Source organism: Pseudorca crassidens, chromosome 12, assembly GCF_039906515.1.
Source record: "Pseudorca crassidens isolate mPseCra1 chromosome 12, mPseCra1.hap1, whole genome shotgun sequence".
Classification (NCBI taxonomy): domain Eukaryota; kingdom Metazoa; phylum Chordata; class Mammalia; order Artiodactyla; family Delphinidae; genus Pseudorca; species Pseudorca crassidens.
The window spans coordinates 79208246-79228072 of NC_090307.1; positions in this window are offsets into that span (position 1 = coordinate 79208246).

The window sequence follows — 19827 nt, forward strand, 5'->3', positions numbered from 1 at the left end:
TTTGTTTGACGGTTTGCTTTTATTTCTTTTGCCTTGGAGACTGACCTAAGAAAACATTGCTACAATTTATGTCAGAATATGTTTTGCCTATGTTCTCTTCTAGGAGTTCTATGGTGTCACGTCTTATATTTAAGTCTTTAAGCCATTTTGAGTTTTATTTTTGTGTATGGTATGTTCTAACTTCATTGATTTACATGTGACTGTCCAGCTTTCCCAGCACCACTTGCTGAAGAGACTGTCTTTTCTCCATTGTATTTTCTTGCCCACTTTGTTGAAGGTTAATTGGCCGTAGGTGTGTGGGTTTATTTCTGGGCTCTCTATTCTGTTCCATTGAGCCACATGTCTGTTTTTGTGCCAATCTCACACTGTTTTGATTACTGTCGTTTTGTAGTATTGTCTGAAGTCTGGGAGGGTTATGCCTCCACCTTTGTTCTTTTTCCTGAGGATTGCTTTGGCAATTCTTTTATGGTTCCATATAAATTTTAGGATTATTTGTTCTGTGAAAAATGTCATGGGTAATTTGTTAGGGATCACATTAAGTCTATAGATTGCTTAGGGTTGTATGGCCATTTTAATAATACTCTTCCAATCCAAGAGCATGGGATATCTTTCCATTTCTTTGAATCATCTTCAATTTCCTTTATCAGTCTTTTTCTTTTGCTCAGCATATGAGTCTTTCACCTCCTTGGTCAGGTTAATTCTTAAGTATCTTTTTATGCAATTTTAAAGGAGAATTTTTTTTAACTTTCCCTTTCTGATATTTTATTGTTAGTGTAAAGAAATGCAACAGATTTCTGTAGGTTAATCTTGTATCCTGCTACCTTGCTGAATTCGTTTATTAGTTCTAGTAGTTTTGGGGTGGAGTCTTTAGGGTTTTCTCTATATATGGTATCATGTCATCTGCATAAAATCACAATTTTACCTCTTCCTTTCCAATTTGGATACCTTTTTATTTCTTCTTGTTGTCTGATTGCTGTGGCTAGGACTTTCAATACTACGTTGAGTAGAAGTAGTGAGAGTAGGCATCCTTGTCTTGTTCCAGATGTTAACAGGAAGGCTTTTGGCTTTTCACCACTGAGTATTATGTTGGCTGTGGGTTTGTCATAAACAGCTTTTTATTATGTTGAGATATGTTCCCTCTATACCCACTTTTGGTAAGAGGGTTTTTTTTTTTATCATGAATGGATGTTGAATTTTATCAAATGCTTTTTCTGCATCTATTGAGATGATCATGTGTTTTATTTCTTTTGTTGATGTGGTATAGGTTGAACCATCCCTGTGACCCTAGAATGAATCCAACTTGATTGTGGTATATGATCTTTTTTATGTGTTGTTGGATTCGGTTCGCCAATATTTGGTTGAAAATTATTGCATCTCATCAAAGATATTGACCTGTAATTTTCTATTTTGGTAGCATCTTTGTCTGGTTTTGGAATCAGGGTGGTGGTGCTTTCATAGAATGAGTTTGGGAGTGTTCCCTCCTCTTCAATCTTCTGGAAGAGTTTGAGAAGGATGGGTGTAAGTTCTTCTTTTATGTTTGGTAGAATTCGCCAGTGAAGCCATCTGGTCCTGAACTTTTGTTTGCAGGGAGTTTGTTTTGTTTTTTTTACAGATTCTATTTCACTTCTAGTAATTGGTCTGTTCAAACTATTTCTTCTTGATTCAGTTTGGGTTTCTAAAAACGTGTCTATTTTTTCTAAGTTGTCCAGTTTGATAGCATATAATTGTTCACAGTACTCTGATGGGGTTTTTCCCCTGGAGTATCAGTTATTATTTCTCCTCTTTCATTTCGTATTTTGTTTCTTTGAGTCCTCTCTCTTTTCTTCATGGTGAGCCTGGCCAGGGGTTGTCAATTTTGTCTACCCTTTCAAAGAACCAGCTCTTGGTTTATCTTTTTTTTACTATTATTGTTTTAATATTTATATCCTCTCTGATCTTTATTATTTCCTTCCTTCTGCTGACATTAGATTTTGTTTGTTTTTCTTTTTCCAATTCTTTTAAGTGGTAGTTTAGGCTCTTTGAGATTTTTCCAGGAAGGCCTGAATCGCTATGAATGTTTCCAAGGACTGCCCTTGCAGCATCCCATAGACTTTGTATAGTAGTGTTTTGTCATTTACATCAAGGTTTTTTCATTTTGTTTTGTTTTGTTTTGCGGTGCGAGGGCCTCTCACTGTTGTGGCCTCTCTTGTTGCGGAGAACAGGTTCCGGACGCGCAGGCTCAGCGGCCATGGCTCACGGGCCCAGCCGCTCCGTGGCATGTGGGATCTTCCCGGACGGGGGCACGAAGCCGTGTCCCCTGCATCGGCAGGCGGACTCTCAACCACTGTGCCACCAGGGAAGCCCTATCAAGGTATTTTTAAATTTCCTCTTTGATTTGCTTATTGACCCATAAAATTCTTCATCCTATAGATGAGAAAGCTGGGCCTCACAGTGAAATGGTTTAGATCAAACCAGCTGCTTATGTAGAGGGAGAACACAGGCCCAGCACCTGAGACCCTCAAATTCTCCACATGGTTCCTGCACTGGCGCTTCTCGAAATGTGTTCCCTCTCTGTTTTGGGGAGGCAGGGCCAGCAGTAAACCTGCACAGCCTTGCCCCGATTCTCCTGTTCTCTGCCCTAATATAGCCCACAGAGGCCTCCATTTCCCTGGTTCACTACATTGAGAACATCATGCTGATGGGATCTGCTGAGCAGGAAGTAGCCAGGTCTTCAGAGGCTTTCAAAACACATGAAAATGACAGAGAAGAGAACCGCCACAAGCACTCAGGGCCCCGTCCTCAGTGAAGGGTCTGGGACACAGTGGTCTGGAGTAGTTGGAGATCTCTCCCCCAGGGTGAAAGACAAGTTACTGGTGGAAGGGGTGGAAGGAGGAATTTGTACATATCTATGAGGGCCTCACAACCAGGATTACAGAAACGAGGATGTAATGACTTGGCATATCTTCTGTTGCTGTGTTTTAGGGATGTATTTGTTTTTATGTGTTAACCATCCTCTTTTCTTCCCATCATTACTTTATACACGATTGTCAGACATTTAGTTTACGATTTAGCCTTTAGGGACTAGAATGTTCAGCGGTGCTGTGACTGAATTTCATAAGTGATGTATATACAAATCAGTTATGCATTCAGTGACCCTTGAAACTGTGCATCCCCTCATTTTGGGGAAAAGAGTGAGAATTTATTTGGAAGAAGCATGGCTGTATCTTGTCAGATAGGAACATAAAGTTGTTTGTTGTGTATAAAATTACAATGTGTGTAGCAGGTACATATGGAAGCTGAGTTGTGGAAGGAGGACACTGTGCAGTTTTCAATTTGTTGCCTCTAGTTCCAAGTTCACCCATTGTTACCTGCTCCGCGGAGAGGAATCTGGACCTATTAAGCATTTTCCCTTTCCCACATGGCACGATGTTAAGTGTTGCCAGGAGAGGGCGCTGGAGAGACACTGTGGGAGGAAAGGGCTCTTCCTAGACATGATGGGTTGCTCACCAGGCTTCTCCAGCACGCTGCCTAGTGGCCGGCTGCTGCAGTGCATGGCAGTCAGCCTCATCCAGAGGCTTCCCCCGACCTCCGCCCCACCCCACAGGGCAGTTTTGTAACAGCGTGCCTCCTGTGAGACCCCTCCCAGTGCCAGCTTTCCCTGGCAGCCTGGGAGGGGCAGGTGTCCAGTGAGTCCTCCAGCATGGCACTGCAGCGCTGATGCCATCTGCTGAACCATGGCCATGCCCTCCCAACAAAGTCTGGATCTCAGCCCTGTTGGGGTCCAGGGTATGAGGGTCTCTTGGGTGCTCCACCTCAGCCCCAGGGGGAGGAGCTAGTCCTTACAGCTGCTCTTCCTGGATTCTGTAGACGTCTCTGAACTTCTAACTTATTTCTCACTAACAACATAAGGCAAATCCAAAGTGCCTTCAAGGAGGGGGGCACCCGGCAGTCATCTCAGGACTGCCCTCCCCCCACAGCCCTCTTCTACCTTTCTGCCTCCTCCCATGCCCCCCATATCCGTCCTTTCCTCTCTGTCCCCCTGTTTTCCCTCCCCCTCTTCCTTGCCTTATCACCAATTTTCCTACACTTGAGATGAAGGTTGCATGAAATCCCTTAGTGCCTGGCAGAGGGCTCCCTTCTTTCCCTGTGATGTCACACTGGGAAGGGGTGGGCAGAGGGCACCAGGCGGCCACCAAGGGCCCTCATGGTCACCTCCCCAGCCCGGAGGCCCGCACAGCACTGGCCTCCCTTCAGGCACTTCCTGCCGTCTTGCTCTCCACAACTCCTTCAGTGACTGTGGATTGAAAAAGGTGCACAGAAGAGTCTAAGGAAAAACTGAGACACACGAAGACGCCCCAAGGCACGGAGGGGCTGGATACTTCCTTCTGGAACCAGAGTTCATTGTTCCCCCCACCCCGCCCCTGTGGGAGTGAGGAAATTGGCAGAGCGCGGGACGGTCAGTGTGCCCCCTACTGGCCATTGTATGTATGGACGTAGAGAAACACGCACATTGTATGTTACATGATAGCGTGAGTTATATGTTATTAGGTGGCTCTTGATAACATTGCAGGATACGCTGTGCCTGTCCATCAACCAGGGGCTGTTGGGTGGATTACAGGAGACCCACACGTTGGACTGCAAGGCAGCCATTTAAAGAAAGGGCTAGATCTGTGTATTAGCATGGAAGCGTGGCTGTGATGCACTGATGAGGAAACAAGCGGCCTGTAAAAGTATATGTAAACATGACATTTTCTATTAAACCTGGAAGGGTTAAGCCCCACCTCGTTAAAAATCATAATCTCAAGGACGAAGGTGCTGAGGAGCAGACGCCATCACTTTCAACCTAGGCTCTGGTGATATTTGACTACAATGTGCACACGAGCATTCTGTAATAGAACTGAGGTATTTCCAGTCTGGAAAATGAATATATGAAAGACACAAACAGACTTAAGACTGGTCAAGTCCCCTCCCCAGGCCTCAGTTTTCTCATCTGTAAAATGGGGATGACCTTCTCTTCCTCTCGTAGTTTTATCTATGTAACAAAGATTTGTAGAAACCGTTTCTCTGTGCCAGGTACCATTCTAAGCGCTTTCTACATATTAACTAAATCAATCTTTATAACAAGCTAATGAGGGAGGGACTATTATTATCCCCGTTTTATAGATGGAGGAACTGAGGCACAGAGAGGTTGAGGAAATTAGCCAAGCTCACCCAGCTAATAAATGGCAGAGCTGGGATTTGAACTCAAGAAGTCAGGCTCCTGGGCCTGGCTTCTGAGGTACCATACAACGTAGCAAAGAGTCAGTGAGAATGTATGTGAAGTGCATTCCGCATAATATGTGTCAGTGATATTTGTGGAAGGTGACAATGCTTCTCAGATCTACCTAAAGTGTGTGCTCCCCACAAACTCCTAGAACAGCCCCTGGCTCAGAAAAGCACACAGGACCCAACTGCTGAATGTGTGAATGAATGAATCCACAGAAATCTGGATTAAACCCCTGCTTTTCTAAGCAGGTTTTTGCATGGCAGCATCTAGCCCACGAGTTGCCACATAGTAGGGCTAAGAGATGCAGAGATGAATAGTGAGATGAACAGCATCTGGCACACAGTAGGCCGGCAGGAAATGATGGATGAATTACAGCAGGATGGTTTTCCTTCTGTTTCCTACAGCCCCATCCTGACTCCCACTCGCCTGGGAGCTTCAAGCAGGCAGGGACCCCGGCACTCAGCCCAGGGCCTGGCACACAGTAGGCGCTCAGGAAAGGCTGAAGAACATGTGTCTGACGAGAGAGGGGCCTGCAGGACCAGAGGGGGTCAGAGCTGGGCAAGCCTCAGTCCTGAGAGCTCAGGCAGGATGACCGCAAGGGGCCAGCCCACCGCCTCCGTGGGCAGCTCAGGATGGCGCCTGGACACTCCTTGGGTGATAGACAGGAGGGTCTGCCTCTGGAGGGGAGGAAAGTGGAGAGGAAGGCAGCTGCGGGGCGGCCGGAGCCTCAGGCAGGCAGGGCCCAGGAGGAAGCCCGCCGGCCTGAACTGCGGGTCTGAGGCCAGGAAGAGCTTCCCCGCACCACGTCTTCTGGGGGGACCTCCTCCTGGTTCCCTCCAGCAAAAAGCATCCTGACCTCAAGGAAAAGGCTCCTGAAGGAAGATACATGCGGGCTCCCCGCAAAGTCCTCCTTCCACCCCGCAAAGCTCCCACGTCCACCCTATAAGTAATCCCATGCCGGGAAGAGTGTCCCTGCCTTGAAGCCCCCAGAGGCAGAATTAACAATCCAGCTTCCTTCTCCCTGTCTGCCCAGGCCCCACCCACCCCTCCTGAAACCTGGTCCCTTGCAGCCCCTTCTACCTCTTGCCCTCCCGGGGAGGAGCCTCCCATCACTCATCCTTGCAAAGGTCCCTGTGCTTGTCGAGAACGTGGGTCTCTAACTGTGCGGTTCTAGGTGTGTCCATCAGAGCTGGGCCGTTAGTCGTGTGGTTCCACTCGTCTGCGTTCTCACCTCCTTGTTACACAGCTGTCAACTGCTGAGAGAGGCCTGTCAAAATCTTCTGCTGTCATTGTGAATTGGGGATATGATAAGTGCGCCCAAGTTTGAAATTATTATACCTTCCAGTGAATTAATTAAGTCTTTGGACATTATATCGTAAGCCTCTTCATTTCTGACAGTGCTCTTTGCCGGAAAGTGTTTTTGGTCAGATATTAATACAGTCTTACATGCTTGTTCTTAGTATTTTATCTTTGCACTTGTAGTCTTTCTGTGCCCTTATAGTTTTAGCTGCATCTTTTACGGACGGTGTATTGCTGATTATTATTTTTATTTCTGTTGTTAATCCAACATGACACGGCTTCTTCTCGCTATTACTGATATACTTAGATTTACTGTGATTGCTGATATATTTGAATCTAGATCTACCATCTTCTTTTCGCACGATTTTTCATGTTTTTTCTATGCATTTCTTTTTTTCTTCCCTTTTCGGCCTTCCGCTGGACTGACTGAGTTTTCTCTATCTCCCCTTTTATTTCTCATGTTGGAAGCTGTACATTCTGGCCCTATTATTTTAATGTCGACAATGACATTTAAATTTTTCCCCTTGGCTTCAAGCTAATTGTGGGTAATTGAGTTAATCAATATCTATACCTTCCTCTCCAGCAATACAAGGACTTAGATCACTTTTATTCAGATCATCCTGTGAGAGGATTTATTTCCACATGGTTTTATAACCTCAAAAACACTCATTGTTATTGTTGTCTTCTATAAATTGTGCACTTTGTTTTACCCACGTAGTTACCAATTTCCCTTCCCCACTTCTTCCCGTGGTCCATGCTTCCTCCTGCATTTGGCTTCCTTCTTCCTAAAGCGTGTGTCTCAGCAGTTATTTCAGCATGGCAGGTGATGATTAAAGCTCCTTTTGAAAACAAAATATTTATTTATTTATTTGGCTGTGCCAGGTCTTAATTGCAACACGGGATCTTCGATCTTTGTTGCAACATGTGGGATCTTTTTCGCTGCAGCACAAGGGATCTAGTTCCCTGACCAGGGATCAAACCCTGGCCCCTTGCACTGGGAGTGCAGCGTCTTAGCCACCGGACCACCAGGGAAGTCCCAAAGCTGTTCTTTTGTCTAGTTGAAACTGTCTACTTCAGCTCTCATTGTTGACTGATAGTTTCACTGGGTATAGAATTCCAGGTTGTCAGTCACTGTGTTCTTGGCACTTTGAGGACGGTGACCTTTATCTTCTGTTGTTGCCATGGAGATGTGTGATGTCAGGCCTTCCTTGGCAATCTTTCCTTTCAATTGATTGTGATATTTTCTTTGCCTCTGTGTTCTGCAGTCATATTATGTCATGGATTTCTTTTTACTTATCCTGCTTGCTTTTTATATATGATCCAAAATTTTTAGGTATTTTGTACGTGCAGGGGTTTTTGGTTTGGTAGTTCACAGTATAGCAGCGGGGCGGGGGGTAGGGGGGGAGCCGAAATCACTCTTGGAGGTGCAAGTGTGTCCCCAGCACTGCCTGGCCCCTGGCCATGTGCAGGTGTGGCAGGAGAGGGACGGAGTCAGAAAATTCCAGGCCTCAGCTCTCAAATAAGCCTGGCCTTCAGCTAGCCCTCTGGGTGCAGGCCATCGGGGTGGGAATAATTGGCACAAGTAAGATAACTTGTTAGATACTCAGCAATGTTGCTTTGGAAGGGGATCTCCATGACTGAGAGAGGAGAGAGGGATGAACTCCTGTCACGTGCCAGGGCTGGTCCAGGCACTGAGAGAACAGGGACAGATGAGGGGAGAACCCCCCACAGTGCAACAAGGCCAGGGCCGCTCTAATGTAACATCGGGGGCGGGGGAAGCTGAGACTCCCCAGTGCTCCCCCAGTTGTTAGCAAACATGTAGCCACGTGGCAGGCGTCTGGTGCACAGGCTGCCTCTCAGCAGCAATGACGCACCCGCGCGACACTCTTCAGAGCTTGCGAATTGCTTTCATCCTCACAGCAGGCTGTTGAGCCCCTCCACTTAAAGACGGGGAAGCTGAGGCTCAGAGGGCGAATGGGCTAACTTCTCTGTGCCTCAGTTTCTTCATCTGTCAGATGGGATAATACTGGTACCAATCTCTTCCGGCTGGTATGAGAATGCAGTGAGTTGATATCTATGAAGCGCTTTCAGTAGAGCAGGAGTTAATAGTAAAGGAAGGTACCACACAAGTGTTAGTGATGAATATTCCCCACGTCAGCCCAGAATCCACCCCTCCCCACTGCCCTTCACCCCCTCTACCGCAGTGCCCTGTCATCGTTTTCTTCGTAGCCCTTGCCCCTGTGTGAAATCACACGTTCACTTACCTGTGCACCTGTTTAGTGCGTCTCCCACACGCATCACACGTGCCACGAGGGCAGGACCTCACCTGTTTATTCACTGAGTGTCCCTGACCAGGTGGCACTCCATAGATGTCTCTGAGTCTGAGAGTAACTAAGCAACTGATGGAGGCTACGTTTCAAGGAATCCCAATTGACCTTGATCCACTGGCCAACCACTCACTCTGAGCCATGGAAAATAGCCTCTGAAATGCACATTCCCGGTCAGGCACAGCCACACTTAGAGTCAGTGTCACCCCATCCAGCCCCGCCTCCTCCAAGGGCATCCTCGTCCCTGGGCTGCATTTATTTTGTGCTCATAATACTCTCTCCTTGGACCTCTATTTGTTACACCCATTGGCAATTACTGAGCCCCTCCCTGCACAGCCGGGGAAGGTTCTCACGGCAGGAACTAAACCAGTCATCTGAGTCTCCAGCAGGTGCCAGGTATCTGGAAGGTATTCCTTCACCCGGATTCGGCAGTTTTCTAAGTTTGTCCAACCTCATCTTATTTAGGCCCGCCCCCCGCCCCCCGCCAGCACGCACTTATTTCCCCCATGAGTATTTTTAAAGCAAATCTCAGACGTTGCATCATTTTATCCAACTTTACAATTCTAAGGGGTTTACACACCCACCAGCTTCTCTCTGAGAGGTGGGTGCCGTAACCCCATTTTACACATGTGGAAACTGAGGCCCAGAGAGCTGAAGTTCTTGTCCAGAGTGACAGAGGTGAACGTTGGGGCCGGCACCAGGCTGGCTGGACCCCTGGTCCTAAGACGCCCCTCCCTCCATGAGGCCCCTGGCCAGCCCTCCTCCCCTTCCCCGGGGCAGGGCTCCCAGGGCCAGACTTTGATCTCTTCCAGGGCCAAATTCCAGATGCAGGCCTTACCAGCCGGCTCAGGCAGGACGATTGATGGGGTGTTGATGACGTCAGGGTTTACAGACAAGCTCCGGGCTGGGCCAGGGTGCTGTGGGCCGATTGTCAGCCGTGATGGGAACCAGACACCTCGGCCCCTGGGCTCCCGGAGGAGAAGGCGAGGGGCCAGGAGAGGGGCCTGGGGGCTTCTCACCCTGGGGCAGCCACAGAATCAGGAGTACCTGTCAGGTGAGAGCAGGTTTCCTGGTTCCTCGAGGATCTCAGGGCGGCCCTCGAGGTGTCGGGGGTGCCCTGAATCCCCTCCGCGTAGGATCTAGCAGGAAGGGCTCTCAATTCAGAGTCCAGTGTCGGCCGCTGAAAATGACCTCACTCTGCCTTTCCCTCTCTGGCCCTCAGTCTGTTCATCAACAACAAAAGAAGGTGAGGCTAGCCTGGGGGTCAACACACTTTTCCTGTAAAGGGCCAAATACTTCGGCTTTGAGAACCACACAGCCTCTATTGCCACTACCAGACTCTTCCACTGTAGCCTGAAAGCCACCAGATGCAAGATCTAATCAAGTGGGAGACGCTGTGTTCCAATAAAACTTTATTTACAAAAGCAGGTGGTGGGCCAGATTGGGCCCTCCAGCTGTAGTTGGCTCACCCCTGGAGTCGCCAGTCACTAAAGGCCCTTTGAACTCTGGAAAATGTGCAAGTCAGAGAATAGGGGGCCTTGTGGGGGCTGGTAGATAATGTGAATGAACCAAGCAGAAGCCAGCAGAGGCATTAGGGAGTGGTGAGGACTGCAGCAAACTACAGAGCTGCGCCGTGACGCAAAGGGGATGTGGTGGGTTATGCCTTGCTCTCGCCAATCATGGCCAGGTGGAAAACAACTTACTCCCAGATATAAACGAGTATTCAAAGGAAGCTGGAAATCTGCTTGTTAAAAAAATGTGAGTTACCCAATTTTGAAATGTTACTTATAAAACTCAAACTTGTAAAAACCATCGTGTGGTCCAAATCCCATCATACAGGCTCACGGGCCATATTAGGCCCAAGGGTCACTCTTTGCAAACTCTGCTCTCCATTCAGATCTTTCCCCCCAACTGCAGATATCGGGTTAGTGTTTGCAGAAGCTCAGAGATTTGGGGGCTCACCTCGGTGGGCTGGCTATCTTCTTCCACCCTTGGGCGTCCACAGGGTGATGGGAAACTTACAAACGCCGATGAGGGAAGAACCCGGCCTCAGCTCGTGGACCTGCATAGGCTTCGGGGACCTGGACCACAGAATCCCCTTGGGGAAGCGGCTTTGCTGCCAGGCTGGGAGGAGTGATCTCCCAGGGTTCCCTGCCCGGGGCTGCGGGCAGCACGGGGGCTTCTCTGCTTGGGAGGGAAGCAAGCAAGGCTGTCACTCCAGCCACCTGCCCTATGTCCCCAGATGGCCAACCAGCTCAGGCCCCTGGAGGCTTGTCCCTCTGAGCTGTCTCCCCTGGGAGGCCCACACTGCTCTTGTCAATCGCCGTTCTCCTGCTGGCATGGAAGTGGCCCGGGTCTCCAGCCTGTTGCATTTCAGTGCCAAGTGTCTCTAAGGCAACGTCCAACCAAGATGTGCGATTCTGGAAATGGCTGTGAGAGGCGGGAGGCCGTGGGCGGAGGCGGAGGCGTGGGGCTGGCCCGGGACCGGGATGTTTATTCTTCCTTCGGGGCCTGTGGGCCTGGGAGCCATTAAAAATGCCGATTAATCTTCCTGCTGGTCTCAGAGGGTAAAATTAGAGCCAGAAATGAGTCTGGAGCTACAAGGACATGGGAAGGATATGCAGAGCCTCTGCCCCTGTGAACTGGTGAGGAAAACAAGATGCCTTCCACTGCCACTCCAGAGTGATCCAGTGGGTCTGTCTGTTCATCGGCCTTTGAAAATCAGGTTTATTGAGTATAATTTACCTTCCAAAAAATACACCCATTTTGGTGCAGCTCCCGTGGAAAACAGGAGAGGGGACTTCCGTGGTGGTCCAGTGGTTAGGATTCTGTGCTTCCGCTGCAGGGGCGTGCGTTGGTTCCCTGGTCAGAGGAGTGAGATGATTCCACATGCCACACTGCATGGCCAAACACACAAAAACACTAAAAAGAGAATGACTGTATGATCCAGCAATCCCACTTCTGGGGATCGACCCCCAGAGAACTGAAAGCAGGATCTCAAAGAGATGTGCACGTGGCGGCAGCAGCCTTCACAGTAGCCGAAGGTGGAAGCAACCCACGTGCCCACGGATGGACAAACAGAACGCCGTCTATTCCAACAGCGGACTATTATCCAACCTTAAAAAGGGAGGAGATTCTGACACACGCCACTACTTGGACACACCTTGAGGACATGATGCTCAGTGAACTAAGCCAGTCCCAGAAAGACACATGCTGAGTGATTCCACGCGTATGAGGTTCCTGGAAGTGTCAGATTCATAGAGACAGAAATAGATGGTGGTTTACCAGGCTGAGGAGGGGGAGGGAGGGTGGGGAGTTGTTGTTTAACGGGGACAGAGTTTCAGTTTTGCAAGATGGAAAAGTTCTGGAGATCAGTTGTAGCAAACTGTGAATATACTGCACACTGCTTAAAAGTGGTTAAGATGGTAAATTTTATGTTGTATGCTTTTCCCCACAATTAAACATTAAAAAGTTTTAAATGCGCCCATTTTACGTGTACAATTCCTTGGACTTTGCCAGATAGAACATCACCCCAGTCAAAATAGAAAGCGTTCCCTCACCCGGAGAGTCCTGTGTGCCTCACTGCAGTCTATGCTGGTTTTAAACATCCTGCTGAATTCAAGTTTAATTAAAAGGGAAGGATACCCCCAACTGCCCTGGGGTCTGGGTCAAGCCTAAACCTCTGTGACTGCTGCGAGCTGTTTCCCACTCAGGCTCCGTCCTACCTGGTCCTCGAACCTGTCTGTGGGAGGGGACGGCGGCGAGCAAGGGAGACACATTTGCTTTGGCTTCTTAATTTCTAATCAGCTGTCCAGGTACTGAAAGTAGCAGCATGAAACACCGGCTCGACAGAGGCAGACAGACACACACACGGACACGCACACATGAACACGGACACGCACACACACACGCACTCCCCCTGGCGGCTCCCCAGCCTTTGCTCACTGCCCGCTGTGCTATAATTGGCCACATAGGAGCCAGGCTGCTCTTGAAAACCACCTCCACCCATGGCCCTGGTGTGCAGCCGGCAGTGTGTCCCCTGGGGCTGTTCACCCAGGCGAGGGCTCCCCTGGGAGAGTGAACGCAGACCAGCCTCCTTGAATGCTCCCTCCTCACTGCCCCCACCCCCAGCCTTGACCTCTGGCTTTCAAACTCCCTGACTTCTGCCTGTAAAGAGTGGTCAGTGAAGGTCGCCCCCTGGTGGAATATCTGGGACATAACAAGAATTGGTCTCTGCTTTCGTGGTGTTTCGTTGAATTCATTCAATTCCAAATATTTGAGGAGGGGGGAATATGACAGTGGAGAAAGCTGGAAGACACCTTAACCAAGTGATCAGGTTCATGTCACCTGGAAGGGGACAGAGGGACATCGTGTACCCCTGGCGTGATGCACTGAGAAGGGCACCTCCTTTCTCAGGTATTCTTACCCCCCAAGTCTGTACTACTTTTCCAACCCCTTCATTAATAAGTAACATCGTGTGGTGGATCATGCTCAGTGCTGTGGGCAGGAAGCAGGGGAGGGGGCTGGCAGCATGGAAAGGGGGTGCGTGTGCTTTTCAACCAGAACACGTGTGTGACACAGGTCTTGCTGGGCGAGTGATGGGCGAGCAGAGGCCAGAGGAGAAGGAGTGCAAATTTCTGGTGGAGGGAACAGGACGTGCAAAGGTCCGGAGGTGAGCTTCTCGCTCACAGCACTGAGCACAATGTGACACACAGTGTTACTTATTGACTGAATTTTTTTCTCTGCCTTCCTGGAAGGTAAGCACTGCGAGGGACACAGAATCTGCTCACTGCTGTGTCACCAAGCGCCCGGCACATAGCGGGCTCTGGGATAATATCTGCTGGTTTAATGAATGAGTTTGTGTGCCCCCCTCAGCCACTCACGGCCTTGCCATTAGTCACCTCCACAGAGAGCTTGCCCTGACCACCAGCTGCCCTCGGCCCTTCACCCCTGACCCTTTGTCCTTACTTCTTTTGCTTCCCAGCCCTTATTACTTGACATAGATGCAAACATTGGGTTGGTTTGTGTCTTCTCTCCCATGAGAACATTAGTTCCATGAAGGCGTGTATCCCCAGTTTAAAGATCAGTGCCTTCCACATATGCAAGAAGGCCCGCAAATACTCTAACTTTTTATTTTGAAATTTTGGAAAATTCTTTGAAAGAATTTTAGGCTCATGGAAAAGTTGGAAAAGTAGTACAGACTTGGGGGGTAAGAATACCTGAGAAAGGAGGTACCCCTCTCAGTGCATCACGCCAGGGGTACACGATGTCCCTCTGTCCCCTTCCAGGTGACATGAACCTGATCACTTGGTTAAGGTGTCTTCCAGCTTTCTCCACTGTCATATTCCCCCCTCCTCAAATATTTGGAATTGAATGAATTCAACGAAACACCACGAAAGCAGAGACCAATTCTTGTTATGTCCCAGATATTCCACCAGGGGGCGACCTTCACTGACCACTCTTTACAGGCAGAAGTCAGGGAGTTTGAAAGCCAGAGGTCAAGGCTGGGGGTGGGGGCAGTGAGGAGGGAGCATTCAAGGAGGCTGGTCTGCGTTCACTCTCCCAGGGGAGCCCTCGCCTGGGTGAACAGCCCCAGGGGACACACTGCCGGCTGCACACCAGGGCCATGGGTGGAGGTGGTTTTCAAGAGCAGCCTGGCTCCTATGTGGCCAATTATAGCACAGCGGGCAGTGAGCAAAGGCTGGGGAGCCGCCAGGGGGAGTGCGTGTGTGTGTGCGTGTCCGTGTTCATGTGTGCGTGTCCGTGTGTGTGTCTGTCTGCCTCTGTCGAGCCGGTGTTTCATGCTGCTACTTTCAGTACCTGGACAGCTGATTAGAAATTAAGAAGCCAAAGCAAATGTGTCTCCCTTGCTCGCCGCCGTCCCCTCCCACAGACAGGTTCGAGGACCAGGTAGGACGGAGCCTGAGTGGGAAACAGCTCGCAGCAGTCACAGAGGTTTAGGCTTGACCCAGACCCCAGGGCAGTTGGGGGTATCCTTCCCTTTTAATTAAACTTGAATTCAGCAGGATGTTTAAAACCAGCATAGACTGCAGTGAGGCACACAGGACTCTCCGGGTGAGGGAACGCTTTCTATTTTGACTGGGGTGATGTTCTATCTGGCAAAGTCCAAGGAATTGTACACGTAAAATGGGCGCATTTAAAACTTTTTAATGTTTAATTGTGGGGAAAAGCATACAACATAAAATTTACCATCTTAACCACTTTTAAGCAGTGTGCAGTATATTCACAGTTTGCTACAACTGATCTCCAGAACTTTTCCATCTTGCAAAACTGAAACTCTGTCCCCGTTAAACAACAACTCCCCACCCTCCCTCCCCCTCCTCAGCCTGGTAAACCACCATCTATTTCTGTCTCTATGAATCTGACACTTCCAGGAACCTCATACGCGTGGAATCACTCAGCATGTGTCTTTCTGGGACTGGCTTAGTTCACTGAGCATCATGTCCTCAAGGTGTGTCCAAGTAGTGGCGTGTGTCAGAATCTCCTCCCTTTTTAAGGTTGGATAATAGTCCGCTGTTGGAATAGACGGCGTTCTGTTTGTCCATCCGTGGGCACGTGGGTTGCTTCCACCTTCGGCTACTGTGAAGGCTGCTGCCGCCACGTGCACATCTCTTTGAGATCCTGCTTTCAGTTCTCTGGGGGTCGATCCCCAGAAGTGGGATTGCTGGATCATACAGTCATTCTCTTTTTAGTGTTTTTGTGTGTTTGGCCATGCAGTGTGGCATGTGGAATCATCTCACTCCTCTGACCAGGGAACCAACGCACGCCCCTGCAGCGGAAGCACAGAATCCTAACCACTGGACCACCACGGAAGTCCCCTCTCCTGTTTTCCACGGGAGCTGCACCAAAATGGGTGTATTTTTTGGAAGGTAAATTATACTCAATAAACCTGATTTTCAAAGGCCGATGAACAGACAGACCCACTGGATCACTCTGGAGTGGCAGTGGAAGGCATCTTGTTTTCCTCACCAGTTCACAGGGGCAGAGGCTCTGCATATCCTTCCCATGTCCTTGTAGCTCCAGACTCATTTCTGGCTCTAATTTTACCCTCTGAGACCAGCAGGAAGATTAATCGGCATTTTTAATGGCTCCCAGGCCCACAGGCCCCGAAGGAAGAATAAACATCCCGGTCCCGGGCCAGCCCCACGCCTCCGCCTCCGCCCACGGCCTCCCGCCTCTCACAGCCATTTCCAGAATCGCACATCTTGGTTGGACGTTGCCTTAGAGACACTTGGCACTGAAATGCAACAGGCTGGAGACCCGGGCCACTTCCATGCCAGCAGGAGAACGGCGATTGACAAGAGCAGTGTGGGCCTCCCAGGGGAGACAGCTCAGAGGGACAAGCCTCCAGGGGCCTGAGCTGGTTGGCCATCTGGGGACATAGGGCAGGTGGCTGGAGTGACAGCCTTGCTTGCTTCCCTCCCAAGCAGAGAAGCCCCCGTGCTGCCCGCAGCCCCGGGCAGGGAACCCTGGGAGATCACTCCTCCCAGCCTGGCAGCAAAGCCGCTTCCCCAAGGGGATTCTGTGGTCCAGGTCCCCGAAGCCTATGCAGGTCCACGAGCTGAGGCCGGGTTCTTCCCTCATCGGCGTTTGTAAGTTTCCCATCACCCTGTGGACGCCCAAGGGTGGAAGAAGATAGCCAGCCCACCGAGGTGAGCCCCCAAATCTCTGAGCTTCTGCAAACACTAACCCGATATCTGCAGTTGGGGGGAAAGATCTGAATGGAGAGCAGAGTTTGCAAAGAGTGACCCTTGGGCCTAATATGGCCCGTGAGCCTGTATGATGGGATTTGGACCACACGATGGTTTTTACAAGTTTGAGTTTTATAAGTAACATTTCAAAATTGGGTAACTCACATTTTTTTAACAAGCAGATTTCCAGCTTCCTTTGAATACTCGTTTATATCTGGGAGTAAGTTGTTTTCCACCTGGCCATGATTGGCGAGAGCAAGGCATAACCCACCACATCCCCTTTGCGTCACGGCGCAGCTCTGTAGTTTGCTGCAGTCCTCACCACTCCCTAATGCCTCTGCTGGCTTCTGCTTGGTTCATTCACATTATCTACCAGCCCCCACAAGGCCCCCTATTCTCTGACTTGCACATTTTCCAGAGTTCAAAGGGCCTTTAGTGACTGGCGACTCCAGGGGTGAGCCAACTACAGCTGGAGGGCCCAATCTGGCCCACCACCTGCTTTTGTAAATAAAGTTTTATTGGAACACAGCGTCTCCCACTTGATTAGATCTTGCATCTGGTGGCTTTCAGGCTACAGTGGAAGAGTCTGGTAGTGGCAATAGAGGCTGTGTGGTTCTCAAAGCCGAAGTATTTGGCCCTTTACAGGAAAAGTGTGTTGACCCCCAGGCTAGCCTCACCTTCTTTTGTTGTTGATGAACAGACTGAGGGCCAGAGAGGGAAAGGCAGAGTGAGGTCATTTTCAGCGGCCGACACTGGACTCTGAATTGAGAGCCCTTCCTGCTAGATCCTACGCGGAGGGGATTCAGGGCACCCCCGACACCTCGAGGGCCGCCCTGAGATCCTCGAGGAACCAGGAAACCTGCTCTCACCTGACAGGTACTCCTGATTCTGTGGCTGCCCCAGGGTGAGAAGCCCCCAGGCCCCTCTCCTGGCCCCTCGCCTTCTCCTCCGGGAGCCCAGGGGCCGAGGTGTCTGGTTCCCATCACGGCTGACAATCGGCCCACAGCACCCTGGCCCAGCCCGGAGCTTGTCTGTAAACCCTGACGTCATCAACACCCCATCAATCGTCCTGCCTGAGCCGGCTGGTAAGGCCTGCATCTGGAATTTGGCCCTGGAAGAGATCAAAGTCTGGCCCTGGGAGCCCTGCCCCGGGGAAGGGGAGGAGGGCTGGCCAGGGGCCTCATGGAGGGAGGGGCGTCTTAGGACCAGGGGTCCAGCCAGCCTGGTGCCGGCCCCAACGTTCACCTCTGTCACTCTGGACAAGAACTTCAGCTCTCTGGGCCTCAGTTTCCACATGTGTAAAATGGGGTTACGGCACCCACCTCTCAGAGAGAAGCTGGTGGGTGTGTAAACCCCTTAGAATTGTAAAGTTGGATAAAATGATGCAACGTCTGAGATTTGCTTTAAAAATACTCATGGGGGAAATAAGTGCGTGCTGGCGGGGGGCGGGGGGCGGGCCTAAATAAGATGAGGTTGGACAAACTTAGAAAACTGCCGAATCCGGGTGAAGGAATACCTTCCAGATACCTGGCACCTGCTGGAGACTCAGATGACTGGTTTAGTTCCTGCCGTGAGAACCTTCCCCGGCTGTGCAGGGAGGGGCTCAGTAATTGCCAATGGGTGTAACAAATAGAGGTCCAAGGAGAGAGTATTATGAGCACAAAATAAATGCAGCCCAGGGACGAGGATGCCCTTGGAGGAGGCGGGGCTGGATGGGGTGACACTGACTCTAAGTGTGGCTGTGCCTGACCGGGAATGTGCATTTCAGAGGCTATTTTCCATGGCTCAGAGTGAGTGGTTGGCCAGTGGATCAAGGTCAATTGGGATTCCTTGAAACGTAGCCTCCATCAGTTGCTTAGTTACTCTCAGACTCAGAGACATCTATGGAGTGCCACCTGGTCAGGGACACTCAGTGAATAAACAGGTGAGGTCCTGCCCTCGTGGCACGTGTGATGCGTGTGGGAGACGCACTAAACAGGTGCACAGGTAAGTGAACGTGTGATTTCACACGGGCAAGGGCTACGAAGAAAACGATGACAGGGCACTGCGGTAGAGGGGGTGAAGGGCAGTGGGGAGGGGTGGATTCTGGGCTGACGTGGGGAATATTCATCACTAACACTTGTGTGGTACCTTCCTTTACTATTAACTCCTGCTCTACTGAAAGCGCTTCATAGATATCAACTCACTGCATTCTCATACCAGCCGGAAGAGATTGGTACCAGTATTATCCCATCTGACAGATGAAGAAACTGAGGCACAGAGAAGTTAGCCCATTCGCCCTCTGAGCCTCAGCTTCCCCGTCTTTAAGTGGAGGGGCTCAACAGCCTGCTGTGAGGATGAAAGCAATTCGCAAGCTCTGAAGAGTGTCGCGCGGGTGCGTCATTGCTGCTGAGAGGCAGCCTGTGCACCAGACGCCTGCCACGTGGCTACATGTTTGCTAACAACTGGGGGAGCACTGGGGAGTCTCAGCTTCCCCCGCCCCCGATGTTACATTAGAGCGGCCCTGGCCTTGTTGCACTGTGGGGGGTTCTCCCCTCATCTGTCCCTGTTCTCTCAGTGCCTGGACCAGCCCTGGCACGTGACAGGAGTTCATCCCTCTCTCCTCTCTCAGTCATGGAGATCCCCTTCCAAAGCAACATTGCTGAGTATCTAACAAGTTATCTTACTTGTGCCAATTATTCCCACCCCGATGGCCTGCACCCAGAGGGCTAGCTGAAGGCCAGGCTTATTTGAGAGCTGAGGCCTGGAATTTTCTGACTCCGTCCCTCTCCTGCCACACCTGCACATGGCCAGGGGCCAGGCAGTGCTGGGGACACACTTGCACCTCCAAGAGTGATTTCGGCTCCCCCCCTACCCCCCGCCCCGCTGCTATACTGTGAACTACCAAACCAAAAACCCCTGCACGTACAAAATACCTAAAAATTTTGGATCATATATAAAAAGCAAGCAGGATAAGTAAAAAGAAATCCATGACATAATATGACTGCAGAACACAGAGGCAAAGAAAATATCACAATCAATTGAAAGGAAAGATTGCCAAGGAAGGCCTGACATCACACATCTCCATGGCAACAACAGAAGATAAAGGTCACCGTCCTCAAAGTGCCAAGAACACAGTGACTGACAACCTGGAATTCTATACCCAGTGAAACTATCAGTCAACAATGAGAGCTGAAGTAGACAGTTTCAACTAGACAAAAGAACAGCTTTGGGACTTCCCTGGTGGTCCGGTGGCTAAGACGCT